General features: G+C 48.8%; 1 long non-coding RNA gene across 1 annotated transcript; it reads left to right on the top strand.

The window, feature by feature from the left end:
* Positions 1-492: 492 nt before the first annotated feature.
* On the top strand, positions 493-25,437 carry LOC119513040. Its single transcript, XR_005212540.1, has 3 exons — positions 493-640; positions 21,726-21,990; positions 25,342-25,437. It is a non-coding gene; the product is annotated as an uncharacterized LOC119513040 (long non-coding RNA).
* Positions 25,438-26,482: the final 1,045 nt, after the last annotated feature.

The raw sequence follows: 26,482 nt of genomic DNA, 5'->3' as shown, positions 1-26,482 counted from the left end.
CCTACTCCCCCCAACCTTTCTTCACAGACCGGAATGATTGCTGGGAAAAGGTACTGCAGAAATTGCCTGTCTGCTTTTTGGGGGCCCCCTTTCCCTTCAAAGTTCCCATGATTGCAGAAGGAGCACAGGCCTTGGGGGCCTGGTGGATGTGGGCTCCAACTCTGGTGTGACCATTTGCAAGCTGGGCAACCTCAACCAGATAGTCTAACCTCTCTGAGCTTCCCTAAGGCTCGGCTCTGGCACTTGGCACCAAGAAAGCCACAGAACAGAAGTTCAGTAAATGTTAGTTTCTTCCCTCTGCCTTCCTTCCTTCCTTCCCTCCCTTCTACCTCGGAGGAATCAGGTACTGATGCTCTCCACCCCCTCTCCTCCTACTTTCTTTCTGCCGCTGCCCGAGGAGGGATCAGATGCACTGATGCCCCATGCCAGAGCTGCACATTGCTCATCAGGTTTGGCATGGGGCATGGAGTGGTGAAGGGGGATCTCCAGCACCTGCACTGGGAGAGGAACAAGGCTGTCCTGCTGCCTCTGCTCATGGGGCCTGCTTGCCATCTCTTGGCACCTTTTCTATGAGATTCCGCCAACCCTGAAGGCTCCTCTACTGAAGCTCTGACCGCAGTCCTCTTGTCATCAGGGTGAGGTGAGTGTTCTACAACACGGTGTCTCAGCTTTCTTAGAATCCTGGAGGACTGGAACCGGATGGGGCTTCCCCATTTCCCAGATGGGAAGACAGGCCCAGAGCGGGGCAGTCACCTGCCCCAGCCCCCGTTAAAGTAGGGGTGAGAACCCAGGCATCCGGAGTCCAGCGCGGCCTGCACTGTGTGAGTTTAGAACTGGAGCCCTGCTGTGAATCCTACACCCCGGGAACCGCTGATCCTCTGGTCTCCCTTCAAGATGAGAGGCGAAGGCCCCGGAGCACAGCGGGGACGCGAGAGGGTTGTCTGAAGAGTTGTTTCTCTCCTTTCCAGGAGGAGGAGGCCCAGGCTGCCCTGAACGCTTCCCTTTCTGGTGGGCGACGGAGCCCCCCGATCACAGCTCATTTTCCTGGAGGCTGGTGTAGCATTAAGTTCTTATATCTGCAAGCAGCCTTGCAAACTGGCTGCTGCCACTGCTGTCAGTGGGTTACATAAATCCTCACACCGATCTGCGGAGACAAGAAGCAATTAGGCCAGGGGGAGCCAGAGTCAGCGCAGAGACATACACATGGCTTTAGACAGAGACCGAAGGAGAAAGTGGAAGAGAGGGAGAGAGATGGTAAGACAGAGAGAAATATAAATATGGAGGGAGGCAGGCACACAGAGACAATGAGACAGATACACAGAGAAAAAGACAGACAGACTGAGAAGAAGAGGGAGAAGACAGAGAACAAAACAGAGAAAGATGGAAAGAAAGTCTGAGACAGAGAGGGGTGCAAGAGAGAGAGATACAGAGTGAGGAGGGGAGGAGGGAAATGGGGCAGAGAGCTACTCAAAGAGAAGGACAAAGAGATGGAAGGGAGGAGTGGGCGGGAACGGGCACACACACTCACGCTCTCACTCATACACTCGCACAGATTGACACAGACACTCAAAGACTCTATCACACACACTTATGTTCTCTCAGACACACACTCATGCAATCACACACTCAATCCCACACACTCATGCTCTCACACTCACACAGATTCACTCACACACACTCAAATACTCTCACACACACTCATGTTCTCTCAGACACACTCAGACACACACACTCTCAGACAAGTATACACACTCACACAACTCTCTCAATCACATACACACACACTCATGCTCTCATACTCAAACACATTCAAATACTCTCTCACACACACTCACCCACTCTCAGACAAGCATACACACTCACACACTCTTTCAATCACACACACTCATGTTCTCACACTCATTCACACAGAGTCACTCAGACACTCACACACTGAAATACTCTCACACACTCATGTTCTCTGTGCACACTCACACACTCAATCACACACACTCACAACTCTCTCAGATAATCACACACTCACACACACACCAGAGAGAGACGCAAAGGGATGCTGAGGCAGAGAGGAACAGAAATTGAACTGATAAGGAGAGACCCAAAGACAAACTTACAGCAAGGAGTTCCAGAGAGATGTGTTTTCTTATTGCAAAATCTGGAGTTTTAAACTGGGTTGTGGGCAAAGGGGAAGACAGGTATTTTGTTCTCAGAATAATGAAATAATTGATTTTGGTGGGAGAGATATCTGGGACCAGAAAAATAATTGCATAGAAGTTTGCATTTCCACACACGGTAGAGCTTTGCAAAAGCCCTGTGAGGTAGAATGGGCAGTGCCTATTGTCACATTTTAAAGGCGGGAAAATGGAGTGTCGGTGAGGGTAGGTGAGTTCCCAAGGCCACTCAGCCAGTTGGGGTGGGGTAAGGGTGGGTAGGGGAGGCTGGGGTTTATGCCTAGGCTGGCCCATTTGCTCTGGGTTGTTTGAGTGTTCAGAAGAAACCTGACTTAGATCCTGGAACCAGTTAGGAAGATGTTGTGGGTTTTGTGCCTGGTCCATTGCCGCACCCTGGGGTGGGGCTGGAGGGCACTGGGGAGTTATGGCAAATCTGTAATTCATGCCGGCCTTTCAAATGGGGGTTGGTTGAGGTCGGAAACTTACCTCTTCTTCTGTGAGTCAGGGCTCTCACCACAGCTAGTCCTGAGCATTGAGTGTTTCAAATTAACTGTGTGCCTCTTGTCCACCCAAAACCCCTGCCATGACCCAGCACCCACCTGTGTCTGAGGTGAGATGTTCAGGGCCTCAGATGGCAACCAGGGACTTGGAGAAGAACGAATGTCTTCCTCCTCTCCTCCTTTCTTTCCTTCCTCCCTCTCTCCCTCCCATTCATTCATTTTTCAATTGTCCAGTATGTGCCAGGCAATTGTTCTAGGTACTGAGGAATACAGCAGTGAATGAAACCAATAATTCCTGCCCTCAAGGAATTTACATTTTAAAAGGGAAGACAAAACAATAAAATAAAGAAATATGTTGTATATTAATGATGCTAAGGGCTACAGAAAAAGAAATAAAGACGGGAAGGAAGATGAGAATGTTGGTGGTGCAACTTGATGTAGGATAGCTAGAGGAGGCCTTGCCTAGCAGATGACATCTGAATAAAGATGTGTGCGTGTGCAAAGGCCCTGAGGCAGGAGCAGACTTGGCAGGCATGAAGAATGGCCAGGAGGCTGGCTTGGCTGGAGCAGAAAGGGGAGGGGGAGGTTTGTAGGAGATGAGGGCAGAGAGATAACGAGGAGTGGGGCAGGTGGGGCCTTGTGGGCCATTGGAGTGACTCTGGCTTTTGCTCTGAGAGAGCTGGAGCCATTAGAAGGTTCTGGGCAGAGCAGTGGCAGGACCTGACTTGACAAGATCACTGATGGCTGGGTTGAGCCTATTGTGAAGGGGGCAAGGGCTGAAGCAGGGAGATAGATTTTTCAACATTAGAAAGGTTCTGTGAGGGCATGAGATAAAAAAGCATCGATCCTGCTCTCAGGGAGAGAGTTGTACTTAGTAGAAGGTGTCGGGATCATGGGGGCAGGTGACCTTCACCTCCACACTGCACACCCCAGAGGGAAGAAAGGCTGAACTTGCAACGCAGTCGTCTGTGTTAGACATAGGAGGAGGGCGAGAAAAGTAATTTTGGTAAGTACATATTGGGTGCTGAGAACTGTTCATACCAATACAATTTAATTTAAATCATCACACCAGCTTATGAGGTATTTTTCCCTTTTTATGGACGAGGCCCCTGAGGCTCACAGTGATTAAGGAGCTTGACTGAGTTTATGCAGAAAGTGGGAGGTTTGATATCAAATGGAGTCTGCCTGCAAGGCCCCTGCTGGAGTCCCTCGGCCCAGTGCTTGGCCCATATACCCCATCCCTCAGCCCTGCATCTAAGAAGCCTCAGGTCCTGGTGGTTCCTCCAAAGCATACAGCATCTGGGTTCCTTCCATCCCTTTTTGTCTCCTGCCACAGTGGTCCAAATCAAAGTTTCTCTCTCCAGGATTACTGTCATCATCTCCTACAGGTCTCCTGCGTCTACACTTGTTTTCTGCAAGCTGATCTCCGGGCTGCAGCCAGGGTGGACCGTTAGAGATGCAGACCTGCCTCTGCCCCTCGCTTGCATAAAACCCTTCAGGAGCTTCCAGTGACTCTCAGGATAAAGTTCAAAACTCTTACTATGGCATTCGAGGCCCTGCATGGTCAGGCCCTGCCTGGCTCTTTGGCCCCATCAGCAGAGGCCCCCTGGGGGCTCTCTTTAGTCCTGGCATGAGCCGCCTTGGAACCTTGCACAAACTGTTTCCTCTAGAACACTCCTCTCCAGTCCTCTTCCCCAGGCAATCCCTAGTCATCTTTCAGGTCTCAGATACCCAAGTTACTTTGTCAGGGAGGTCTCCCCTGACTCCTAGATAAGGTCAGTGTCCCTGATCACATGTCTTTCACAGCACTGAGCACTTTTCCTCCATTGCTCAGCCTGGAGCAAAGATGGTGGGGCCGGGGACGGAGGCGGGGAAGATGCCACATCAGGAGAAGCAGGATGTGAGGCATCAGGCTGGAAGGGTCAGGAATGGGCCGCCGCTAAACTACAGGGAAGAACGATCCAAGGAGAAGCGAACCTGTGCAAACCACACGCCCAGCGTGCCACGGGCAGTGCCTGCTACTGCTTGTCTTCTTCTTATCTTCCTCCCCTGCACTCACCAGAGGTTCTGGAGAGAAGGTTAGGAAAGTGAGGCCCCGAGAAGGGAGATGTTTGTTCCCAAGCACACAGTGGGGGCTGACCTTGGGCAGAAACACCAGCACGCAGCCCCCATTGCTTCCCCACTCCATGAGCCACTAGCCCTGCCTGGGGCCCAGCACCAGGGAGCCCCCTGTGCCCTCATCATGCATACCCTTCCCAGCAGCTGCAAGAGAGAAAGCCTCACCTGGCCGGGGATGTGCTTCTTCCATCTCTGATGCAGTGACTGCAGGACCGGGCTTTTCTCTCCCCTCATTTCACTCCTCACTCACGGTTCCACCTGGAGCCCATGGCCCCTGCTCTCCTGTTGGACTGGGAAACACGTTAGGAGCAGAGGCCAAGGAGGCCGAGGCCGAGGGTTACTGGGGTCAGGCAGGGCTGGGAGGGAACGGCGTCGCTGGTGGAGGTGGTGGGCGGTGGTGACTCTGAGAGGCTCTGAGAGGCAGATGGGGGTGCCCCACCTCTACTCTGGGGGATCTCACCTTCAAAACAGCCTTGGACGTGGAATCTGACCCAGTCACCATGAAGAGAAAAAAGACCTCAGGCCAAATGAAATCAGGGAACAAGTCCAAAAGAAACAAAATCCCCTTGTCTTCTCTTTCACTCTCCTGCATTCAGTGCCCATGGGACTGAATTTTGAAGGCAGCTGCCTGCTCTCACTTAATCCTGGAAAGTGAGTGGGGTCTCGAGGCCCCAGGGCAGGGTGACAATGCTGTAGGTAATGAAGAAGGTCAAAAACAGTTTCTTGGTCTTGTGTCAGGGCTTTGGTTTTACCCTGATTGTGTTGGGAGAAGATCTGGTCTAATATTATGCTTGTTCTTTTTCTGTTTCATTGTCCAGCCACATGACTAATCCCAGTTGGTGCTGGGTTTGGGTAGCAAAGCATGAGGGTGGCTTAGTGACCAGGGCAAGGCCTGGGAGCTAAGAACCTGTTCTTTGCTCTGAAGAGCTGTGTGATCTTAGGCCCTCACCTCCCTGGTCTCCATGTGTGGGGCTGGGTTTGAACTCTAGGACCTCAGGATGGATGCTGGTGGCTCAGCCTGATGGATGGATGCAGGCCAGACACTTTAGGAGATGATTCAGGGGCAGTGGATGATGATCCCTCTGGCTGCCACCAGGTTCAGCATGTCTGCTGTCATCTCACACTGGGAACTCAGACTAGCCTCCCCTCACCTGACTCATTTCCTTCACCTGGGCACCCTCAGTGGGTCCTTGAACCCAATCCTTTTCTCACTCCCTGATGGGAATTTCCCCTCCAAGGCAGCAGTGGTCTCAAGGAGTCTCAACTCCTCCAGTGCTGGGGACACTTAATTTAGCAGACGTGGCTGAGCTGATCCTTGCCTCTTTCTTACTGACCCCCCATGCCAGGAATAAGTGTGGGAGAAGACTGATGTGTCAGATTTGAGGAAGGGTCTTCTCTCCGGGGCCTGGATGTGCTTGCGGGTGGGGGCGGGGTAGGGTGGGCGAATGGGCCTGGAGGGAAGCTTTTCTGCTAAACCTGCTGGAGGTGTTGCAGGGATGAGAACCAGGGGAGAGAAGACAGACTGCCCATTCTGGCTTCGGTTCTAATTCACTCTGAGCCTGCTTTCTAGGCCTCAGTCTCCCTATCTGTAAAAAGAGGGGGTTGGGCTAAATAAATATTCTCAAATTATTGTCCATGGGCCCCTGCATCAGAGCCACCTGGCTGCTTGTCAAAAATGCAGGGGACCATGTGTCTTGCACAAATCTTCAGAATCAGAATGCCCTGGGTAAGGGCCTGGGGATCTGTATTTTAATAAAGTCCATCGGATGCTTCTGATGCATGTGAATTTTGGCTTTGGCTGGAACAGATGGTCCATATGGGCCCTCTGACATGAGACCTCTCCCAGTCCACCTCTTGGGAGGCAACCCTTGTGCTCTGGTGTGTGGCGAAGTGTTAGATGCCACGTGTAAATGTTCTATGTCATGTGACACCCTATAGGAGGATCTAGGGAGGTCTAACCTGGAGAAGAAACTATTCGACAGGAACTGTCACCATCTTCAGGAGATGTCACAGGAGAAGGACTGGGCAAGTTCTGTGTGTCTTTGGAGGCAGATCTAGGACTGTGGATGAATGGAAGGAGGGAAGTACTTTCCAACCATTAGAGCTCTACAGGCTTCCTTCCTCAGTGGTGAGCGCCCATCAGTGGGGGAGTAGAGCAGATATTTTTTTAAGCTCTTGGGGAAAATGTTGTGAAAGCAGTTGGGAAGGAAATGGACTTGACATTTCTGAAGATCCCTTCCAAGTCAGAGCTGCCAGGATCTCATGAAAATCAGGTGGCCTTGCCTGCCTAAGATTTAATGCATGTGCACACCCATGCAAACATGTGCAAACTGTCGGACACATCAGGACATGCACATGTAAGGAAGTTGGCCTGTGTGAACACATGAGCGTGTTCCCATGGATAAGTGCACACAGAACACAGCAGGAATACGTGCAAGAACACGGCTGGTTCATACACTACACACATCTGCCGCAGGCTCTTTCCCCTGGCTGTTCACTCCCCTCCCTACCATATCCCAGGCTCCCTGCGCAGCCTTCAGGCTGGTCCCTGGAGCCGGAGCCTTGCTTAATCTCCATTAGCTCTCTTATTTCCGGCACCAAATTAAAAGTGTGACCAGAAGTTAATTATTCTAATTCAATTTGGCCCTAATGCCATGCACGTGGTGTGGGGAGGCCCTGGTGGAGGTTGGGCTGGGGTTGGGTAGGGCGAGGAGCCCGGCAGGATTTCATACATCTTAATGACTCTTCCGGGAAAGTACCCTGTAGCCCTTTTTCCCTGTGTGCTTCCCCTGCCACCCCTCCCCACCCCCTGCCCAATCCTAGTCTGCTGTATTTCTCGGAAATGTCAGGGTACATTTGGGAGCTGAGCTTTAGGAAATATTCGAGGAGGTAATGAGAGGAAGCGAGACGCCAGAGCAGAGGTGGGGAGGCCTGTGTGTGTGTGTGTGTGTGTGTGTCTGTGTGTGTGTGTGTGTGTCCCCACATGCATGCACACGTGTATGCTGATGGAGAACACGGGCCAGACTCTAATGTCAAAAAGCCTCTGGAGAAACAAACTAGAGCCTCTCTCATGAGAATATGCTGTGGAAATCTGGCTGAGCCTCCATCCTTGGATAAAGCTGAGAGAAATGTTTATTGCCTTTGCTGGATGCATCTCAAGTTGCTTTTCAGGTCCGTTTCCTGCTCTGCCCCACCCTCCACCCCACTCAGATTTCTGCCCTCATGATCTATTCTGTCCTGCTCAGGAATGTAGATTTTGGGGACTTGAATCCAGCTTAACCTAAGGTAGCTCCAGATCTTCCCCAAACACTGACTGAGTCCGGTCCCCATATTTGAGCACGGGATCCTTGAGGGGTGTTCCGGTTTGCTAATGCTGCCGGAATGCAAAGCACCAGAAATAGGTCTGCTTTTATAAAGGCGGTTTATTTGGTTATAAAGTTACAGTCTTAAGGCCATAAAATGTCCAAGGTAAGTCATCAGCAATTGGGTACCTTCACTGGAGAATGGCCAATGGTGTCCGAAAAACCTCTGTTAGCTGGGAAGGCACATGGCCAACGTCTGCTCCGGAGTTCTGCTTTCAAAATGGCTTTCTCCCAGGATGTTCCTCTCTTAGCTTCTCTGGAGCAAAGGTCTGCTTTCAAAGGCCGTCTCCAAAATGTTGCTCTGTAAGCTGCAGCTCCTCTCTCCTCTCTTTGCATTCCTCAAAGTGTCCCTCTTGGCTGTAGCAAGCTGGCTCCTTCTGTTTGAGCTTATATAGTGCTCTAGTAAACTAATAAAGGCCCATGCTGAATGGGTGGGGCCACACCTCCATGGAAACTATCCAATCAGAGTCATCACCCTCAGTTGGGTGGGTCACATCTCCATGGAATCACTCAAAGAATTACAATCTAATCAACACTGATGTGTCTGCCCACACAAGATTACATCAAAGATAATGGTGTTTTGGGGGACAGAATATACTCAAACTGGCACAACAGGTAATGGGACTAGGAGGAGCCAGGTGGGATTCTGATGGAGAATTTGGATTCTCATCCTTAGGGCTTTTTGTCTCATGAGAGAATCAAGGTCCCAGGCCATTGGGAGGTCCTGAACTGATGGAGGAGGCAGCATCCTAGCTGGGAATGACAGGTCATAAAATCCCAGAATCTAAGGTTTTGAAGATCTCCTCAAACTACATAGCTGATGTTCGAGTGGCTAGTTGATGCTTGAGTAGCTCCTGCATTCTCACAACTGTTTGCAACCCACCCCTGCCCCACGCCCAGTGATAGAAGCACCCATTCCACTTCTTGCCAGCTCTGTTAATATCTTCCTTCCTGTGTGCTGAGCTGTAATCTGCATCCCTGCAACTTCCTTCCCCTTGGTCTTAGAAATGCTCTCTGGGGTCACACAGGACAATTCTACCCCACGACAGTTCATAAATTATTTGAGGACAATGTCTAATGTTCTACCCTGAATCTTTTCTTCTCCAGGGCAACAATTCTTCCTCTGTTCTCACATGATGCTTTAACACACCAACCCAAAGCTCAGTAGCTTAACATAAGAGCAGTTTACTTCTCACTCATGCAATCATCCAGTATATTCAGCAGGTGATCTTCCAGGCAGTGATTCCAATCCCAGTTTCCTTCCATCTTGGGGCTCTGTCCTCCTATTGGACCTTAGAGTTCTCTCCATTTAGCCAGTGGATGGGAAAGAGAGTGTGCAGAGGTTCCCTGGGGGGTTTTGATGGGTCATGTCTGGAAGTGATGTTCATCACTCTTGCCCACACTCATTGGCCAGAACTCAGTCACATGGCTGCCCCTAACTGCAAGAAAAGCTGAGAAATGCAGTCTAGGGGTGTGCCCAAGAGGAAACAGAAGATGGTTTGGTGAACTAGCCTTGATGGGTAATGGGACCAAACCATCCTTCAGGTAACCCTTCTCCAAACATGCTTCAGCTTGTCTATGTCCCTTTTAAGGGTAATGTTCAGACATGAGAAAAATGGGCTATGTGTGGCTTGACAGTCAGTTATGGGAGCTCACCATTTCCTGAACATTTACTTTGTTCCAAACAATGATGTGCTAGAGCTGGCTTGTACCAGATTGCAAAAGTCAGCTCTGCACATCTCTTCCAAGCTCCATGTTCAGTGATGTCACATTGGCAGCTTGAAATTGCCCATGATGGGAGTATTTAAAACAAGGAAATTGGCAAATGTTACAAGCCAAGGCTCCCTCTTTCCCACGAGCTGGCTGGCCAGCACACAGCACACTGGCTTCACCTGTCATATTGCATGGTCCTCACAAAAACCCTATAAAGTAGGCTTGTTGTTTCCATTTTATAGTTTGTGAGGTCAAGGGGCTTGCCTGAGCACCACAGATCATAAACTATAAACGTTGGAGCTTGGATTCAAACTCAGCTCTGTCTGTTCCAAAGCCTGTGCCTCAGCCAGTGTGGAGAGGAGACTGATGGCCCTGCTTTGGACACACCCATTTCTTAACTATTTGGATGGTTGTTAGGATCAGAAGAGATGAGTCCTGACTTCTGCTGCTGGTCTTGTGGGTGAGATGATGCGTCTCCTCCTGCAGCCTGGCAACTCCTCATTCTGGGACCAGGTCTCAGTCTTCTGAGGTTCCCAGTGCTCAGGAAAGTACCTGGCATGCAGTAGGGGTTAAGCAGATATCTGTTTAACAGAAACTAGTAGGTCCTGTCCTGGAGGAGCCTCCAGTCTATGTGGGAGAGTAGACCTTTCCCAATAGAGTCCCCAATCTGATGGGGGAGGTAGAGCCCTGTCACCGGGGAGTCCTAGTATGAAAAGGGATAAAGGGCTCCCCCTCATAGAAGCCCAACCCGAATGCAAGATGAGTCTTGGCCTCTCATGTATGGGACTTCGCTGTTATTTGGGGAGCCATGGTTCTCCCCATAAGGAGCTCCTAATTGGATAGGGAAGCCTTTAGATCCAACTCCCTCACCTCTGAGTATTGGTGGCTAATGGGGAAGTTTGGCTGGGAATTGGGGGAGAGAACATTATTAATATGTAGGGGATGTTGATGGTATCCTCCACCCTAGTAGCCAGAGCTACTCGAGTCTGTAGGTTCCATCCCAGCACTTCTTCCCCTCCATGAGCCCAGGGACAAGGAGGCAAGACAGGGGAAGTAAATGATCCACAGAAGAGGAGCCTGATGCCTTATTCTGCCCCCCAGAGGTTGAGCCTTCATTCTCATGAGAGCAGGCCCTGCCTGGGGAGAGGGTGGAAAGCTGGGGTCAGGGATTCCTGACCAAAGAGGGGTCTGTGCCTCCAGATGCTGTCTGCTGGCATCCCTGTGCTCCCCTCATTGGAGACAGTAGGGGACCAATTATTAGGAGCAGTGATCTGTAGCAAGAATTAAGAGGAAAATAAGGGAAATTGAGTTTTGCTCTTGGGATTCAATTTAGGGAAAAATACCAGGGATGAAATGTTTGTTTGTTGCTCATCGGCTCACCCAGCCATTCTGGTTCAGCTGCATCACTCAAGTAAAGCAATAAGGCACAAGGAGTGAGCTGGCAGCCTGTGGAGCTGATGGATGAATCAGGAAGTTGAGTGAGTAACGCACGGCAAGGGGCATCTCTGAGATGAATAAGAGGTGGTCTGAACTTCACCTTTCATTAGATGACATCAACACTGTTCTGCTCACTGGACTAGGTTTCTAGATTCCAACCAAGGAGCAGACACAGTTTGGCCATGTTCCTATGCCCTTGAAGGTTGGGCTGGATTTATATTTTCTGGTACTCCTTTCTGCCCTTTGGACTATTTCTCTTCCTTCTTTTCTTTCTCATCTTCATTCTCTTGGACTTACAAGGATGGGGAGGAGTGGAGAGGAGTCCCCAGCAAGGGATTCAACCGTGGAAGGGAGAAGGCAGGGAATGGACCATCCTAGCTGGAGGAGGGTTGTGGGGGAGAATCCAGGGAGGTGAGACTGGACCAGTTGTGAAGGATCTTGAATGTCTGACTGACAGGTCCTTACAATCAGAGCCCATGTGTGGTCCATCGCTGCATCACCAATATCTAGCACATACTAGGTAGGATTCAATAAATATTTGCTGAGCTAAAAAATGACATTATCCCATAGACAATGTAGAATCACTGAAGATGGTAGAGGGTGTGATCCAGGCATTTATTAAGTACCCTCGAGAGCACAGGTTCCACGGGGGAAAAGGACCTGTGTTATTGGGTCATTGCCCTTGAGGAGCTTGCTCGCTAGTTGGAAGATGATCCGCTTATGTATGAAATATCTAGAGAAGGATTACATGAGAAATACAGTACAGACTTGCTAAAGGAAGGAGCAGATGGTTGTGGGATTAGTTAGGAGAAGATTCTTGGAGAAAATCAGGCTTTGATTTGGACTGGAGAAGGGGAGGCCATTCCTGGTAAGGGGGAGCGCAAGAGGAAAGGCAGGGGGCAATAGATGTTTGTTGGGAGGGGAAAATGAGGAGAATGGCCCACCATATTTAATAACATCCTAGAACTAGATAGACCCTGCATTTTTTTTTGGATTGGCAAACTGAGGCTCAGAAGGAGTAAATAAGTAGTGAAAGTTCAGAGGGTTAGTTGATGGCAAATGCTAAGGTGACCATAACCTCCTGGTTCCTAGTATAGGGCTCTTTCCCCTACACCATTCTACAAGCTGCCCTTTCAGGCAGAGCATAGACTAGACATTTAACAAACTTAGTTGCAATTTGTCAAGGTGAGGGAAAAAGACTCCCCAAATTTTGGTGCCCTTTCTGGGCATTTGCATCACTCTAAATTTCTTTCATTTTTAAAAAAAGTGACCCTTTGGAGACACTAGAAAGATCCTAGGCACACTGAAAGGGAAGGTATGATGGGGAAGATGGTGTGTGTGTGTGTGAGAGAGAGAGAGAGGGGGGGAGGGAGAGAGAGAGAGAGATGGAGAGGGAGATACGGAGAGAGAGACAGAAGGAGAGATGTCATAGTTGAGGGGCAGAGTTCCAGCTCAGTTTGCTTTATGGTAACCCTGGGCACCTGTCTGCTTGGCTTTGACCCTGTCCACAGAGCTAGGCAGTTTCTCCCCTAGCAGGCTGATTGGACCCCACTTTGAGACTTGGGGACTTGGGCTGGAGCTTTTTATTTGACCCATTGATCTTTTTTGCTTTTGCAGCCAAAGTCCTCCCCATAATGATGGCTTTGAGGAAAGTTTTGCTTTTCCTTAAACTGACTCCCTGCTGGCTCAGACTTTGCAGTGTGCACATCCAGTTTCTCAGGGCCAATTCTGACTTTGTTTCTGGGACCTCCGCTGTTTTAAAAAGAAAAAGAACAAAGCTGTTCTTTTACTTCCGGAGAGTGAGTACAAATTGCCAGCACCTCCAGAAGGATAGTGTGATGTAGAGTGGTGAGGAATAGACTACAGTGGCTCTGCTAATTTCCCCTGATAGTTTCTGATAAGAAAATTTCTGATAAGAAAATATCAGCCAGACCCCAGTGTCAGACCCTGCAGCCAACTGTCTGGGTGACCTCTTCTCCCAACTTCAGTTCTCCCGTGGGAATATGACAGAGTCGGACTGGATTACTCTAAAGTCTATTTTAGTTTTAGCCAGCTGGAATTCCACCTTTCTCTGTGCCTCAGTTTCTCCCTTGGTCAGCCATATTTATTGAAATCTCCTTTTGTACAAAACACCCTGTCTCTCCCTCCACCCCACTTCCAGATATGGAATGACTTAAAGCATAGTTGCAAGGTAGTGTATCTCATTGCACATCTCATTACATAAGCCATGAGAGGGAAGTTTTGCATCTTGGCTAACAGCAGGCCTCCCGGGTGAGAATCCTATTTACACCACTTGCTCACTGTGTGACCTTGGGCTAGTTCCACGATCTCCTTGGATGTCAGTTGTCTCATCTGTAAAAATGGGAATACTAATAACACTCAACTTTCTGGGTGGAGAGTATATGAGGTTATCTAGGTGAAGTTCTTAGCACCATTCTTGGCATGTAGGAAATACTCAATACATGCTAACAACTATTCTCATTAGTGTTATTGCTTTGTGATGTATCACATCGCTCTCCTGCCTAAAATTCTTCATCTCACTCATTCCATTATCCATACCTGTAGTCCAGACCACTTACGATGTTCTCACTGATGTGATCCCTGCCTGCATCTTGTGTTTCCAACACCTCTCTCCATCGGAAAAAAAAAGATAGAACCAGGAAAGCTTTATGCTTCAAAAGTTCCCAACTGTGAACAATTCTCTGAATTTATGATGCTTGCTGATTCACCCTTAAATATTTGTACACGTGTGTAATTTTGCCAGGAATTTCTGTCCTCATCTTGTTTTCCAAACCTTATCCAGCTGCCCCCTCATCTGTGATGACTTCTGTAATGCTTTAATCAGGATAACTGCTTTCCTTGGGGTGGTGATGTATCCAGGACACACTGCCATCTCTTGGAGTCCCATGGCACTGGCAGTATTTGTTTACTAATCTACCGTCTCTGCTATGAGCCACCTGAGGATAGAGATAATTTCATTTTCTGGTCTATTCCTGGTGTCTACATAGTGTCTGCTACAGAGTCAATGCTGAATAAAATCTGTTGAACTTCATAGGGAACACTGAAAATGGATGTTGAGCATATTTAGGGAAAGGAATAAGGTGGATGGCATTGGTGGAAGTGGTAGGGGTTTCCAGGAGTATTCCAAGGAGGTTTCCTGAAAAGGTGAGTCTTGAGCTGGTTTTGGAAGCTCAAAAACTTTGGATGCTGGTTCAAGGTCTTCTTCATGGGGGCTGATGCCCTTGGGGACTTGGTATCAGGAACCTCAGTCCCTATTTAGAAAGAAAGGAACGGACTATATCCTCACCTAATCTCTATACCCCGTCTAGGTCCCACCACTACTCTGCTCAGAAAAAATACTTGAGTCAGGTCTTAATATAGCTCAAGTGAGGGAGAATAGTCCCTGCTATGGGAGGAAATACCTATTTACTGAAAGAGTTACAGGAGGACTGGGATAATATATAACAGCAGGACCTGGGAAATATGTATGGGAGTGGAATTTCAGGGTGTTGGACTGGTGGTGGGTTGGAATATAAGGCTGGAAACAAGGGATTTATTAACATGGGAACACTTTACCATGACTTAGGATTTAATGTTCTGGCAAGGACTCTTGAAGCCAGTCCTAATACGCTGCAGGGATGGTTTCTTGCAGATGTTACAACTGCCTTGACAGAACATTGAGGAAAGGGTCAGAAGGCTCAGAGAAGAGGACACATTAGAATGCATTTATTGCATAAAGCCAGGAGGTAGGAGATGCAGCTGTGGAACTGAGTTCCTTTGTGTCAGTGGGGATGATAGGATACTGTAGTAGCAGAGGTCTGGGAGGGGAGCATTTAGCCATCACAGGTAAGGTGGACATAATTAGCATAATGGGAAGTGAGGACAGAGTGGCAACCAGGGTGCCATGATTCACCGGGAGTTGTGGTGTTTGGTAACACACCATGGTTTGTAGGGGCTAGATAGATAGACAGCCAGCTAGGGTATTGTATGACCAGAAACAACCAAGAGTTGATTATCCAGTGGCCTGTTCAAAGATCAGAGCCCACTGACTGAAGGCAAGACCAGGTCCTCTTGAGGAAGAACCTGTAATGCCACCACAAGTATATCAATAAATATTCCTTCAGTCTTTCCCCAAGGGATCCCATGCTCATTTACCAAAGAAAGAGGAATGCCCAGACCTTTGGAGGGCTATTGTATATAGGATCTGAACTATCACTGATGCCAGAAGACCTGTGATGTCACCATGGCTTCTCAATCAGACCAGGGTATGCGAAGTCCAGGCAATACACGAGTCCTGACCTACATCCCACTTTACAGTACATCTAATAGGTCATTTCTTTGGTCCCTGTCATTACTGGGATGGATATACTTAGAAGTTGGCAGAACCCTTACATTGGTGCTCTCATGTGTGGAGTAAGAGTTTTTATAATAGGAGGAGCCAAACTGAATCTCTTGAAAATGCCCTCCTCTCCAGCAAAGGCAAAATGTCAAAAGCTATCCAGGTGGAATTGCAGAAATTAGTGTCACCCTCAAAGATCTAAAAGATGTAGGGTGGCAGTCTCCACCATTTCTGTCCAATTTACCTCTTTGCCCTTTAACATCATGGGGTTTTATTTGCCTTTCCTGCTTGCAGTGCATCTGCTAGTATCACCATCAGAAGGTTACAGAGTGCCTGATTTACTGGCATTGGATGTTGTGTGACATCATCTCAGATGAAGAGACTCATTTCATGACAAAGGAAGTCAACATTGGTCATGTGACCAAGGGGTCGCCACTTCCAGATGGGTGCAGGGAGGACCCTGTCTAGAACTCAGGGGGTTCACTGGGAGGTCTCTTGATGTTTCCATGCTTGCAATAATGGTGAACAGGCAATTGCAGCAGTCATACCCTGATGGAGGCAAGGCAATCAAGGGCTTACACCTCTCAGGTACAAAGGCCTGGGCCACACCACCAAGCAAGCAACTCACAGCAGCTGATGTGCTGAAAGAGAGTGAAGGAAATCTTGAGCAGGTAGTAAAGGATATAGCATATGAATATTAATTATAGCCTTGGAACCTGCTGCAGCAGAGGATACTGTATGAAGAAGGTTTCAGAGACTAACGCCAGCTACACCTTGAAAAGTCAGTGACAGTGTGAACTCAATGTGGGTCACAAGCAGATTCGAGCACTACAAGGGGTAGACTGTAGCAGACACTTTCTGTGCTCCTTGCTATGAACCCTCTGTTTCCCCAATTTCAGTACAACAGTGGTGGACAGTTCTAGGCAGGCACCCAGCATCTAATCTCAAACATACATGGTGGTGTCTCTGCTTTTCTGACTCAGGGCTTTTTCTGAAGTCAGAGAAGGCTGCTCAGCTTGCATAAGTGCAGAATGGAAGTGCAGGGAAATTAGTACATCTGAGGCAACCTTCAAATAATGGGAAGAAGTGTCAGAGGTTAATGCACCAGACTCCTCCCTTCAGAGAGATCATTCTGAGACATATTTTATGTGGTTCTTCAGAGGGTTCTGAATTTTCTATAGAAGTAACTCACTCAAAAATCAACCTTTATTGGCTCCCCTCCTTCACTGTCTCATTCCTCCCACTTCCTTGTTCTGGTTTCCCAGGATCATCTCCCAAGTAAATTACCTGCATGGAAGATCTTGTTTCAGGCTGTTTTTAGGGGAACCCAAACTAAGATACTTGCTTTCTCCTTTGAGCTTGTAAAATTCCTATTCCGACTTTCATCTAAGATGTTGTTCCCTCCAAAGTCTTACCTGATCACCCAGGTTCCCAGGACCTGGTAGAATGCCTGGTCTGTAAAAGGCTTTCCGTAAATATTTGTTGAACAAATGGCTCCCCCAGTGGAATCTTCCCAGCAAGAGAGGAGCCACTGAGGATGATTGCGAGTCTTACCACCCTCCAGCATGAAGCTGCAATACCCAAATACATCAGTGCCAGCTCTCTGTGTGGGGACAGAGTCCATTATCTGGTCGTATCAGACCCTAATACACCTCAGCAAGGGGCCTCGGTAACTAGGCTGGATAAGTGCTGCAGAGAACAGTCTCCCCCTCCACATCCTCTTCTCCCCCGCCCCAACCAGCCACATTAAGTGAGTAAGTAATGAGAATGGCTAGAAATTGAATTTTATGAAAAAGTAATCTGCAGTTTAGAGAACAAGTGGGGAGGAAGGGGGGTGGATATGATGAAATGGGGGAGAGGATTTCAAGGGCCGTCAGAGGGAATGAAGGAACATGGGAACCGACAAGGAGAGTCAGGTAGGAGAGTCATTCAATTAGGGAGGCTGAGACGGTGGTGGGGTTTTGTCTCCCTTCTGTTCTTCTCTTTTTTCTCCATCCTTTTAATCTCATCTGTGGGTATTTTGTCTTCATGTTCACCAGGTGGAGGGGCGGGGGACTAAATCAGAGACGGCAGCAGCGGGGAGCAGAAGATGCTCAGACCACAGAATAAATTGCTCTGCCTGCAATTCAGAGAATAGCAGCATCTGGAATGAACAAGGAGGGAAGACGTGGGCCTGAAGGAGGTGAAGGGTTGGATGAGGACATGGGGTGCTAGCATGGCCATGACACACCTCATCATGTTTTGGCCACCCAGATGGCCTCTCTGTTAGTCATGGGCCACCATGATGGGTGAGTCGCACGGTTAGGCAAGTGGTCAAAGAAGTAAGCAAGCAAGACTAGTTACTTATTAATAGGGAGGAGATCATATTTGTTATGCATCCTACAATGTGCAAACCTTCGCTGGTTGTGCATATAAATGAGCTCATTACATCTTGACAGCAACTTTGCAAATGTTCCCATTTTCAAGATGAGTGAAGTGAGGTCCAGAGAGGTTAGGTGAATTTCCAGGGACTCAAAGCTGGCAAGATTATCTAGTCATAGAAAAACAACTGCTGCCGGGATAAGCCACCAGAACTGTGCCAGGGCCTGTGTGCTGACCAATATCTGTGCTTGTGATTAGAAGATGGTTGATTTAAGGATGTGATTGTGGGCAGGGCAGACCTGTGCCTTTGGACCCTTGTTCACAGTCAGTCAGCCCTCCTCACATGCCTCCACATCTCTCCCCTACATTCCCAATGGGCCCCCCCCATCCTTGTGTCTTCTCACAAGCCTCCTGTGCCCCCTGCCTGGGCTTCAAACCTCTCACTCAAACACCCACATGCTCCCACCACCATTAGCAAACAGCTAAGTAGAGCTCAGCTTGAGCTTGATGCTTGGTAATGATGAGTTTCTCAGCAGGGAAAGGGTTTGCTTTCCAGAGACAAAGACCAAAGCAGCAACATTAAATCTTCCTGCTCGTCCACACTCAGAGCTACAATGAGGCCCAGACAGACATCTCTGAGAAAGCGGCAATTTGGTGGAGACGGAGCAAACAGAAACCCTGGGGGGTTAAATGCCAGCAATGGTGATGCCCAAGTAGGGCTGATGGGATAATGGAAGGGGGTATGTGCATGACCATTAACAAGTGATGAAACAACAGAACCACAAGGGGTAGAGGCTGCAGTGAGGGGCTTGGACTGGGAAGCAGGAGAGCTGAATTCCAGCTCTGGCTCAGCCACTCAACAGTGGAATGATTCTATATCTCAGAATCATCATTCAACTTTTTTTTTTAATTGGGGGAGGAGGATGGGATTATTTTTAACTCCAGCTATGCTGGGGTTTAACTAGCCAGCTAAGCCATGGGGCTATACTTTATCTAGCACAGTTCCTAACATATAGAAGGGGCACAGTGATTTGTCTACTCAACAGCTGTTCTTTGAACATCTACTGTGTAACCAGGCCTGGTTTTAGGTTCTGGAAATACAGTGGTGAACAATATGGGTCTGAATCCTCTGAGGAAGTGATGTTGAAATTTCTTGAAGTGAACAAGAAGAGTCAGCTCTGAAAAGTAGGAGAATGACCCTTCCAGGGAGATGGAGTCAGAAATGCTCCGAGATGGGGGAGAGCTTGGCAAGCTGGAGAAATGGAGAGAAGGGCACCTGGCTGGGACACTTGGAATGAGGGGGCTGTACCTGCACCTGGCTGGCAGCAGTAAGGAGTCCAGGGGGTGGAGCTGTCCCGGGTACTGAACCGGGAAAGGGCTCTAAGCCACAAGAGAGACCTCGGTTTGGGGAGAGGAAAGCTTTGGGTGGATGTGGCTTCAGAGCAGAGGGATAACATGATTTCCTGGCCCCTTGCTCTACAAACCTCAAAGCATTCTTCCCCTGACCTTTGTGAAATATGATAGCGCAGTGTCCCTGACACTTGTCATTTTGTTCTGGATATTCTACGGACTCAACTCCCTTCATCATCATCTTGAGGGAACTATGGGCAGGGGCAGAAAAGAGATTCCATTTCCCAGAAGGGCAGACAAATGATGACCTTAGTGAATTTTCTCATAAAGAAAGTGAGGGGCTCGGAACCCGTTAACCAACCTGCTCCTCCATCTGCTTGTTTATTCATTTGCAGAATCCAGAATCACATAACTTGAGGAGTACATGTCCAGAGTGTGAAGTACAAACCTAAAGGCCTAGAGGAAAGTAACAGAATGAGTGAGTGGGTATAATGTGAGAAAACTCAGATACACGAGAGGGAGAGGTAAGGTCTGGGGCAAAGTGGAGAGTGCATACCCTGTTTTAAGGGGCAGTGGTTATGCAGCTGCATGTGATTGTTGCCAGGGAGGGATATGGCTCCAGTATTGTCGCATCTTACAAGTTTTGAAAAAGCACTGGAAACTTGTATTTTTAGGTGAAATCTCCTGATGCATAAATATTGCCAAATAACTGAATAAAAAGAGAAAAAACCCTACTCATGTGAGCATATAAAGCACATCTGTAGGGCCAATGGGCCTCCAGTTGTGGTCTACGCCCTTCCTTTGATAGGTGGGTAACTGGGGTCTAGAACAAAGATGAAACTTACTCAAGGTCTCAGGAAATATATGTTATCATGTACTCCAGTGTGCATTCTCCCACTTAGAGGGTCTACTATGTGCTAGGCCCAGTGGACACAAATATGTGTTCTACAAACATGGTCTCAGCCCTGGGGAGCTCACAGTATAGATGGTGAACAGGCTCATCCTGTCCACGACACAGCATGATAGTTATTAGAGGGTGGCACTAATGAAATACAGAAGAGGGACACCAGAATTTTCTGGCACAAAAATGGAGTGGAGCTTCCCAAACAATTTTACAGTTTCTTGGAACCTGAACTGGCAGAAGCCTGTCTCTTGGGGTAGTGGGCAACTGGGTTTGGTGGCCAGAGATCACCACCAGTTGCTGGAGCCTGGGACCCAGCAGGTGCAGACGGAGGGGTGGCTGCACTGGACAATTTACAGCCAACTCTCTGCCTCCTAATTGCACCATCAGCACTTGGTGTCACTGGGCCAGGGTGAGGATGGATGAGCCACACTTGTGGGCCTAATGGCTGCAGTAAAGTGTGGTGCTTACAGCGTTAAGTAGCCCAGCCCACCCACGCTAAGGGACCACCCTCCAGCTCCGTGTCCAGGCCAGGAGCTCAGCCACATCTGGGCTGGGGTTTATGGGTGGCTTGCAAAGGGGCCCCCCATCAGCCCACTCTATCTCCTGCATCTCTTCCCTAGTCGAGGCAGTGGGGCTCTGTGTTGGAAATACAGGCCTGATGTTTGTCCTTCTCTCCTCGTCTCCATGTCTCTCCGAGCTGACCAGCAGCTCCCGAAGGGCAGGGCTATGCCTTTACTAACAGACCTGGGCACCCCAAGACAAGACTGGGGGACTCCCACCGGGCAGGGGTTTAACCTGTCATCTGTTGTAGGTACCCCCAAGATAAGGCTACAACTTCCTCATTGGATGTGGGGCTCCCTGAAGATGGGGCATACCCCTCTTCCTCAGACTGATTTCTCTAACAGTAAATGTTCTGACTCTCCACCAGAGAGGCTGGAAGTGAGGACTTTCTTCTTTGGTTCTTTACCTCTTTAAATCTCAGCTTCCTCATTTATAAAATGGGCGCTCAACACACTTCTGCAGGATTTTTTTGTATGGATTCAAATTTGCTCCTCAAATCCAAGACTAGCAGAAACAACATCACTTGGGAGCTTGTTTGACATGCAGACTCTCAGGCCCCACTTCAGGCCTGCTGAGTTAGAATCTGATTTTAGTAAAAGCCCAGTGACTCTTGCACAAAATAACATTTAAGAGGTGCTGATCTACAGAACACCGAAGACAATGCCTGATATACAGTCGGCCTCAATACATTTTGCTTCTTCCTCACCCTCATTTTTGGTTTCCAGCATCACTGCAGAGGCATCGCAGCTGCCAGGAGTGGATGGGGTACCAATCCCAGAGGCTGGTGCACAGTAGGTGCTCAATAAATTTGTTGAATGCATGAAAGGATGCTTACATCTGTGCTCTCCAAATCATCTACCCTGTTCACTGTTCACAGGACTTCAGCCTCTGCCTGTCTCTGTTTCTCTCCAGGTGCTTTTTCCCCCCATCTCCTTCCTGGCTGGAGAGAGGAGCAAGATAAGTCCAAGCATCAGCAAATCTTCCCATGTCACGTGGGAAGATGCCTGTTGAGGCCATGTCACTTGGGGAGCTGGCAGGGAGAAGGTAGTGGACAAGATTGTGTTGCTCCCATAAAATGGTCCCCAAGCTCCTGGACACAAGCCTCAATCCATCCTGGGGAGAATCCTAGGCCAGGTACCTGTCCCTGCCCATGTGTGGACTTGCTGTGCAACTCAGGGTAAGTGATTTGCCCTCTCTGGGGAAAGGGAGACTAGCCCTCTGAAAGACATGTGGGCTCAGAGGCTATGAGAGTTGGAGCAGATGAGGTGCCTCCTGACCACACTCAATTCAAGGCCCCCCTCTGTAGATCCCCTGACATGGGGAACCCCAGCCTCTGCTCCAGTACTCACAATGCCGAGGAATTCACCACCTCACAGGCAGCCTCTCCTTTTATGGACAGCTCTCGAGGCTAGCAAGTGCTTTCCTCTGTGTGGAACTCATCAGCTTTTTTGTATTCCTGTTCAATTTGATTTATAAAGGCCTTACTGTGTGCAGGGCAATGGACTAGACTCTGGGAAGGTAAGGCATTGTTCCTGCTTTCAGGGACTTTTTGGGGGAGATAGAGACATGTGCAGAGTCCTCAAACACAGGGCAGAATGTGATTATGAACTTGATGGAGGAGTCAATGTTCTGGGAACACAAAGGAAGGAGAACTTTATTCTTATGGTGGTGGAGGAAATCAGGGCAGCTTCATGGAGTAGGGGGTATTTCAATTGAGTTTTGAAAACTGGATAGGGTTTCAGTAGGTGTGTTGACTGCCCTTCTTGATTGTCTCTCAATCCACTCCTCCTTGTCATGCTTACTGCCCCTGCCTTGATTCTGGCCTCAGCCCCTCTCACCTGGACTGGTCCAGTGGCCTCCTAACACCTGCTCACCACCCTTCTCTTGTCTTGCCCCCTCTAGAACATCCTGTGCTCAGCTGCCAGAGTGAGCGCTTGCTCCCAGCTGTCATTGGTCCCTCCGCAACCTTCTTGGCACAGCCTGCAAGACCCTGAGTCTTCAAGTCTCACCACACTCCCCATCTTTTCACAATCCAGTAATCCCAAACTGGTCATTGCTCCCCAAATGACCATCTTCTTTGTAACTCTGAGCCATTGCATATGCATTCCCTTTGCTTGCAACACCCTTCCCCCAACCTCCCTATCTGCCCGTTAGACTTCTGTTTATCCTTCAGGACCCAGCCCTGTGCTGCAGGAGCCCTTTGTAGCTCTCTCACTGCCATAACATCCTTTGCACCATATGTTAATTACTTTTTGGTGAGACTGTCTCCTGTTATATGAGGCAGGGGGTTATTAATGTCATCTTACTCAGTGCTTTATTAGTAGTGCCAAGTTGGCAGCTAATACATGTTGAAGGAACAAATGACTAAATTAATAGACGGTGCAGAGGGATACAGCCTGGGCAAAGGCGTGGAGGCGAGCTGCTCCCTGTGGCTGGAATGGGGGTTGAGAATGAGGTTGGGGACAGGCGGCAGCATTCTGGATCCTGATCTGACCCTCTGGGCAAGGACCTTCAAGCCCTGGGCCCTAGGTTGGAATGGGCAGGAATGGCTGAGGGCCTGGGCCTGTCCAGCATTTCCTTGCCTTCCTCACTGGGATTCCTCCCCAGGGGCAAGCGGGATGGGGATGACTTAGGGGCAGTGGCTCTCAGATGCATCCTTATCCAGCACAGTGTGCCCGCCTGCCGCCCGTATATCAGGGGCTGCATCATCTTGTTGCTCGCTGGAAAAGGAAGTCGGGGAGATAATTGTGTCTCCTTGGGAAGAAATATAGGCACAGGCAGTAGCATCTTTCAGCTTTAGGAGACGAGATGTCTACTCAGCAGGCTCCCCCAGAGTGGGCTGGAACAGAAGAGAGACTTTAACTCTTTCCCCTTAAATGTCTTCTGTAAAAGAAATTCCCAAAGGCTAATAATGCCCAAGGAATTTTGAATACTTCAAAGAGGTTGGCTGGGGGAGTCTTCTTGGGGATGGGAGGCAGAGAGGAGGTGGGGGAATCATAGGTGTTCAAGGGGGCAGTAGGCACGGGAGAATAAGTGGTATCCCTTTTAGTCTTTGAAGTCTAGCCCAATGTCTGTCTATCTAGAGTCTCCTGTTTCACCAGGCCTGGGCGTCTCCAGGCGTCTCCTTCCAATTTCACTGTTGGGAAATGTGAGCCCTGGTCCCAGGCCAGAGGCTGGCTCAGCAGGCAGAGGAGGGGCTCCCACTCCGGACCAGGCAGCCATTCCTCTCCATCATTCGATTAACTTGATTTCCAAATGAGCTTAATCATGCCTTCCCCCTTCACGGCCCCAATATGCAATTTCCACTAATTAATGATTGCAAATTGCTAAGTAACGAACCACTTGATGGTGCTGCTATTATTAATGGCTGGGAGTGGACCTAGATTGGAGTGTGGGGGAGAAGGGTCATTAGCCTGTGCTGGGGACAGGGCCAGTAGCCCATGGGGAGGGCAGAGTGACAGCATGGGAAACCCTGGGTCTTACCTGCCTCTCACCAACTTGGGCAGTAGGAAGGCTCGAGGCTAAATGAACACTTCCAATGGCCTTAGCATCCTGGGTGCCAGAGTTGGGGACTGAAGTAGAGAGGTGGTGGTCCAAGCTATTCATAGAGGTGGCAAATTGGGAGATCGCAGAGGGCCTGGCCAGCTGGAACCGTGAAGTTATCCAGCAAGATGGCTGGTGAGGAGTGGGAGTGGGGAAACAAGGCTGGACCACCAGCGGATGCTAAGAACAGACCCCAAGTGCTCAGAGTTGGCCAAGTCTTTTCATGACACATGAACAAAGTTGCTGAGCTCTGAGGCAGACTGCATTAAATGCTTAATTGGGGACATGACCATAGGGCCAGGGGAGATTGGGAGAATGGAGAAGCTTTCTCTGCCTTGGGGGAGCTTGCAAGTCTCTATTTGAGTAGGAATTTCTGAAGATGGGAAAGACTTAATTGATAGTGAGTGAGGGAAGGACATTTCAGGAGGAGAGGCCAACATGAGCAAATTCTAGGAGGGGGGAAACTATGGAGTATGTTCTGGGAACAGTCCAGTGTGGCTGGTGTGTGTGTGTTTGTGTGTGTGTACATGCACGCTTGCACACATGGGATAATTGACAAGGAGTGAGATGTGAGAGGTAAGTTTGGAGAGGTGGGGAGCAGCTAGCCAGGGAAAGGCCTTGACAGATTGGAGGTCCAGCCTGGGTGGTGGTTAAGAGTTTAGGCTCCAGAGTCAGACCTGTATAGATATGAATCCAGTTTTGCCATTCATGAGCCATGTTCTTGGGCATGTTGCTTAACTACTTTGAGCCTCATTTTTCTCATCTGTAAAATGGGGATAACAATAGTATCCTCCTTACAATAAAGGCTGTTGTGAGGATCAAGTCAATTAATACATATGAAGTACTTAGAATAGTACCTGGCATAGATGAGGTGCTCCACTGATGTTAACCATCTTGATGCCTCATAATTCCCTGGTCCATTGTGGTCCCTGGTAGCCTCATGGCCTTGGCTTAGGTTTTATAACCTCCCTTGTTTATTTTCCAGTTCAAATCCTGCAACAAGAGAATCCGACTAGCCAAGTCCAGTGCTTTCCCAGCTCATACACCTCACAGGTGCACACACCTGGCCCAGTCAGCTGTGACCTGTCACAGAGCTTGGTAATACCTCTCCAGCCTGTCCAAGATATTTGGCCTTGTATATCAGATCCACGCATTCAGTCCCAAAGCTGTTCCTGCTTAACAGGATCTGACAACAAGCACAACGGTGAGTTCTTCTCTTTCCAAGAACGATAATAACCCAAATTATCACTGTAACAAGAGGTGAGTTATACAGCTACTTTAAGAGCCTCCCATACCCTTGAAAGCTTTTTTTTTCCTACAACTTTTCTAATTCCTTCTGTTCCTGAAGGTGAGGCTTTTGGCTGTTATTCTACCCATATTTAGCCTTGATTAAATGGGTGCAAAGGCCTGAAGAAGTGGGACACATCATGATTTTCCAAGGATCCCGTTTGGGGCTATCACTTCTCCTGGAATGTGATATGGTTGAAAATACAGCCTTTGGGCTAAGTAGCAGTGAGTTTTAATCCTGGCTCCATTATTTACCAATGTGACCTTGACAAGTCAAATCGCCTTCTTTTGTGTCAGTTTCTCCATTGTAAAGTGGGGACAATGGCACTGAAATTGTAGGTTTCTACTGAGTGCCTACTCAGTAGATTGAACACTATAGTGTTGTTCAATAAATGATTTTCCCTCCTCTGTTTTAAGGTGGTCGATCCTCATCAGTTTGACATGGAGGAGATGGTGTTAGTGGTGGTGGTTGAGGCTGAGGATCTTGGATGATATGGTCCCAGCAGGCTCACGGCCATGCATTTTGATACGATTAATTTGGGAGGAAGGGGTCAAGGGGCCTACAAGAAGAAAAGTCTCTCTGTCCCTCAGAATTCCCTCCCATCATCTCCTCCTGTTCTTTTGTGTTCCTCACTCAGCTCAACCAAGTGCCTGTCGCCAGTTCTCCCCAATTCCCCTGCAAATATGGTGCCTCTGCTCAGCTCTGAAGGCTGCACATCTCTGCTTACACCAGATCCTTCTGCAAGGGAGGCTTTTCATAATTCCTCTTGGGCCTGGAACCAACTACACTCCTAATTTCCCTCAAATTCACTCATGTGGAACTTAATATTTGCCTTCTC

The sequence above is a fragment of the Choloepus didactylus genome, chromosome 18, assembly GCF_015220235.1.
Source record: "Choloepus didactylus isolate mChoDid1 chromosome 18, mChoDid1.pri, whole genome shotgun sequence".
In the NCBI taxonomy this organism is placed as follows: Eukaryota; Metazoa; Chordata; class Mammalia; order Pilosa; family Megalonychidae; genus Choloepus; species Choloepus didactylus.
Note: the sequence above shows the minus strand (reverse complement) of the source record. Positions and strands in the feature narration are given on the sequence as shown.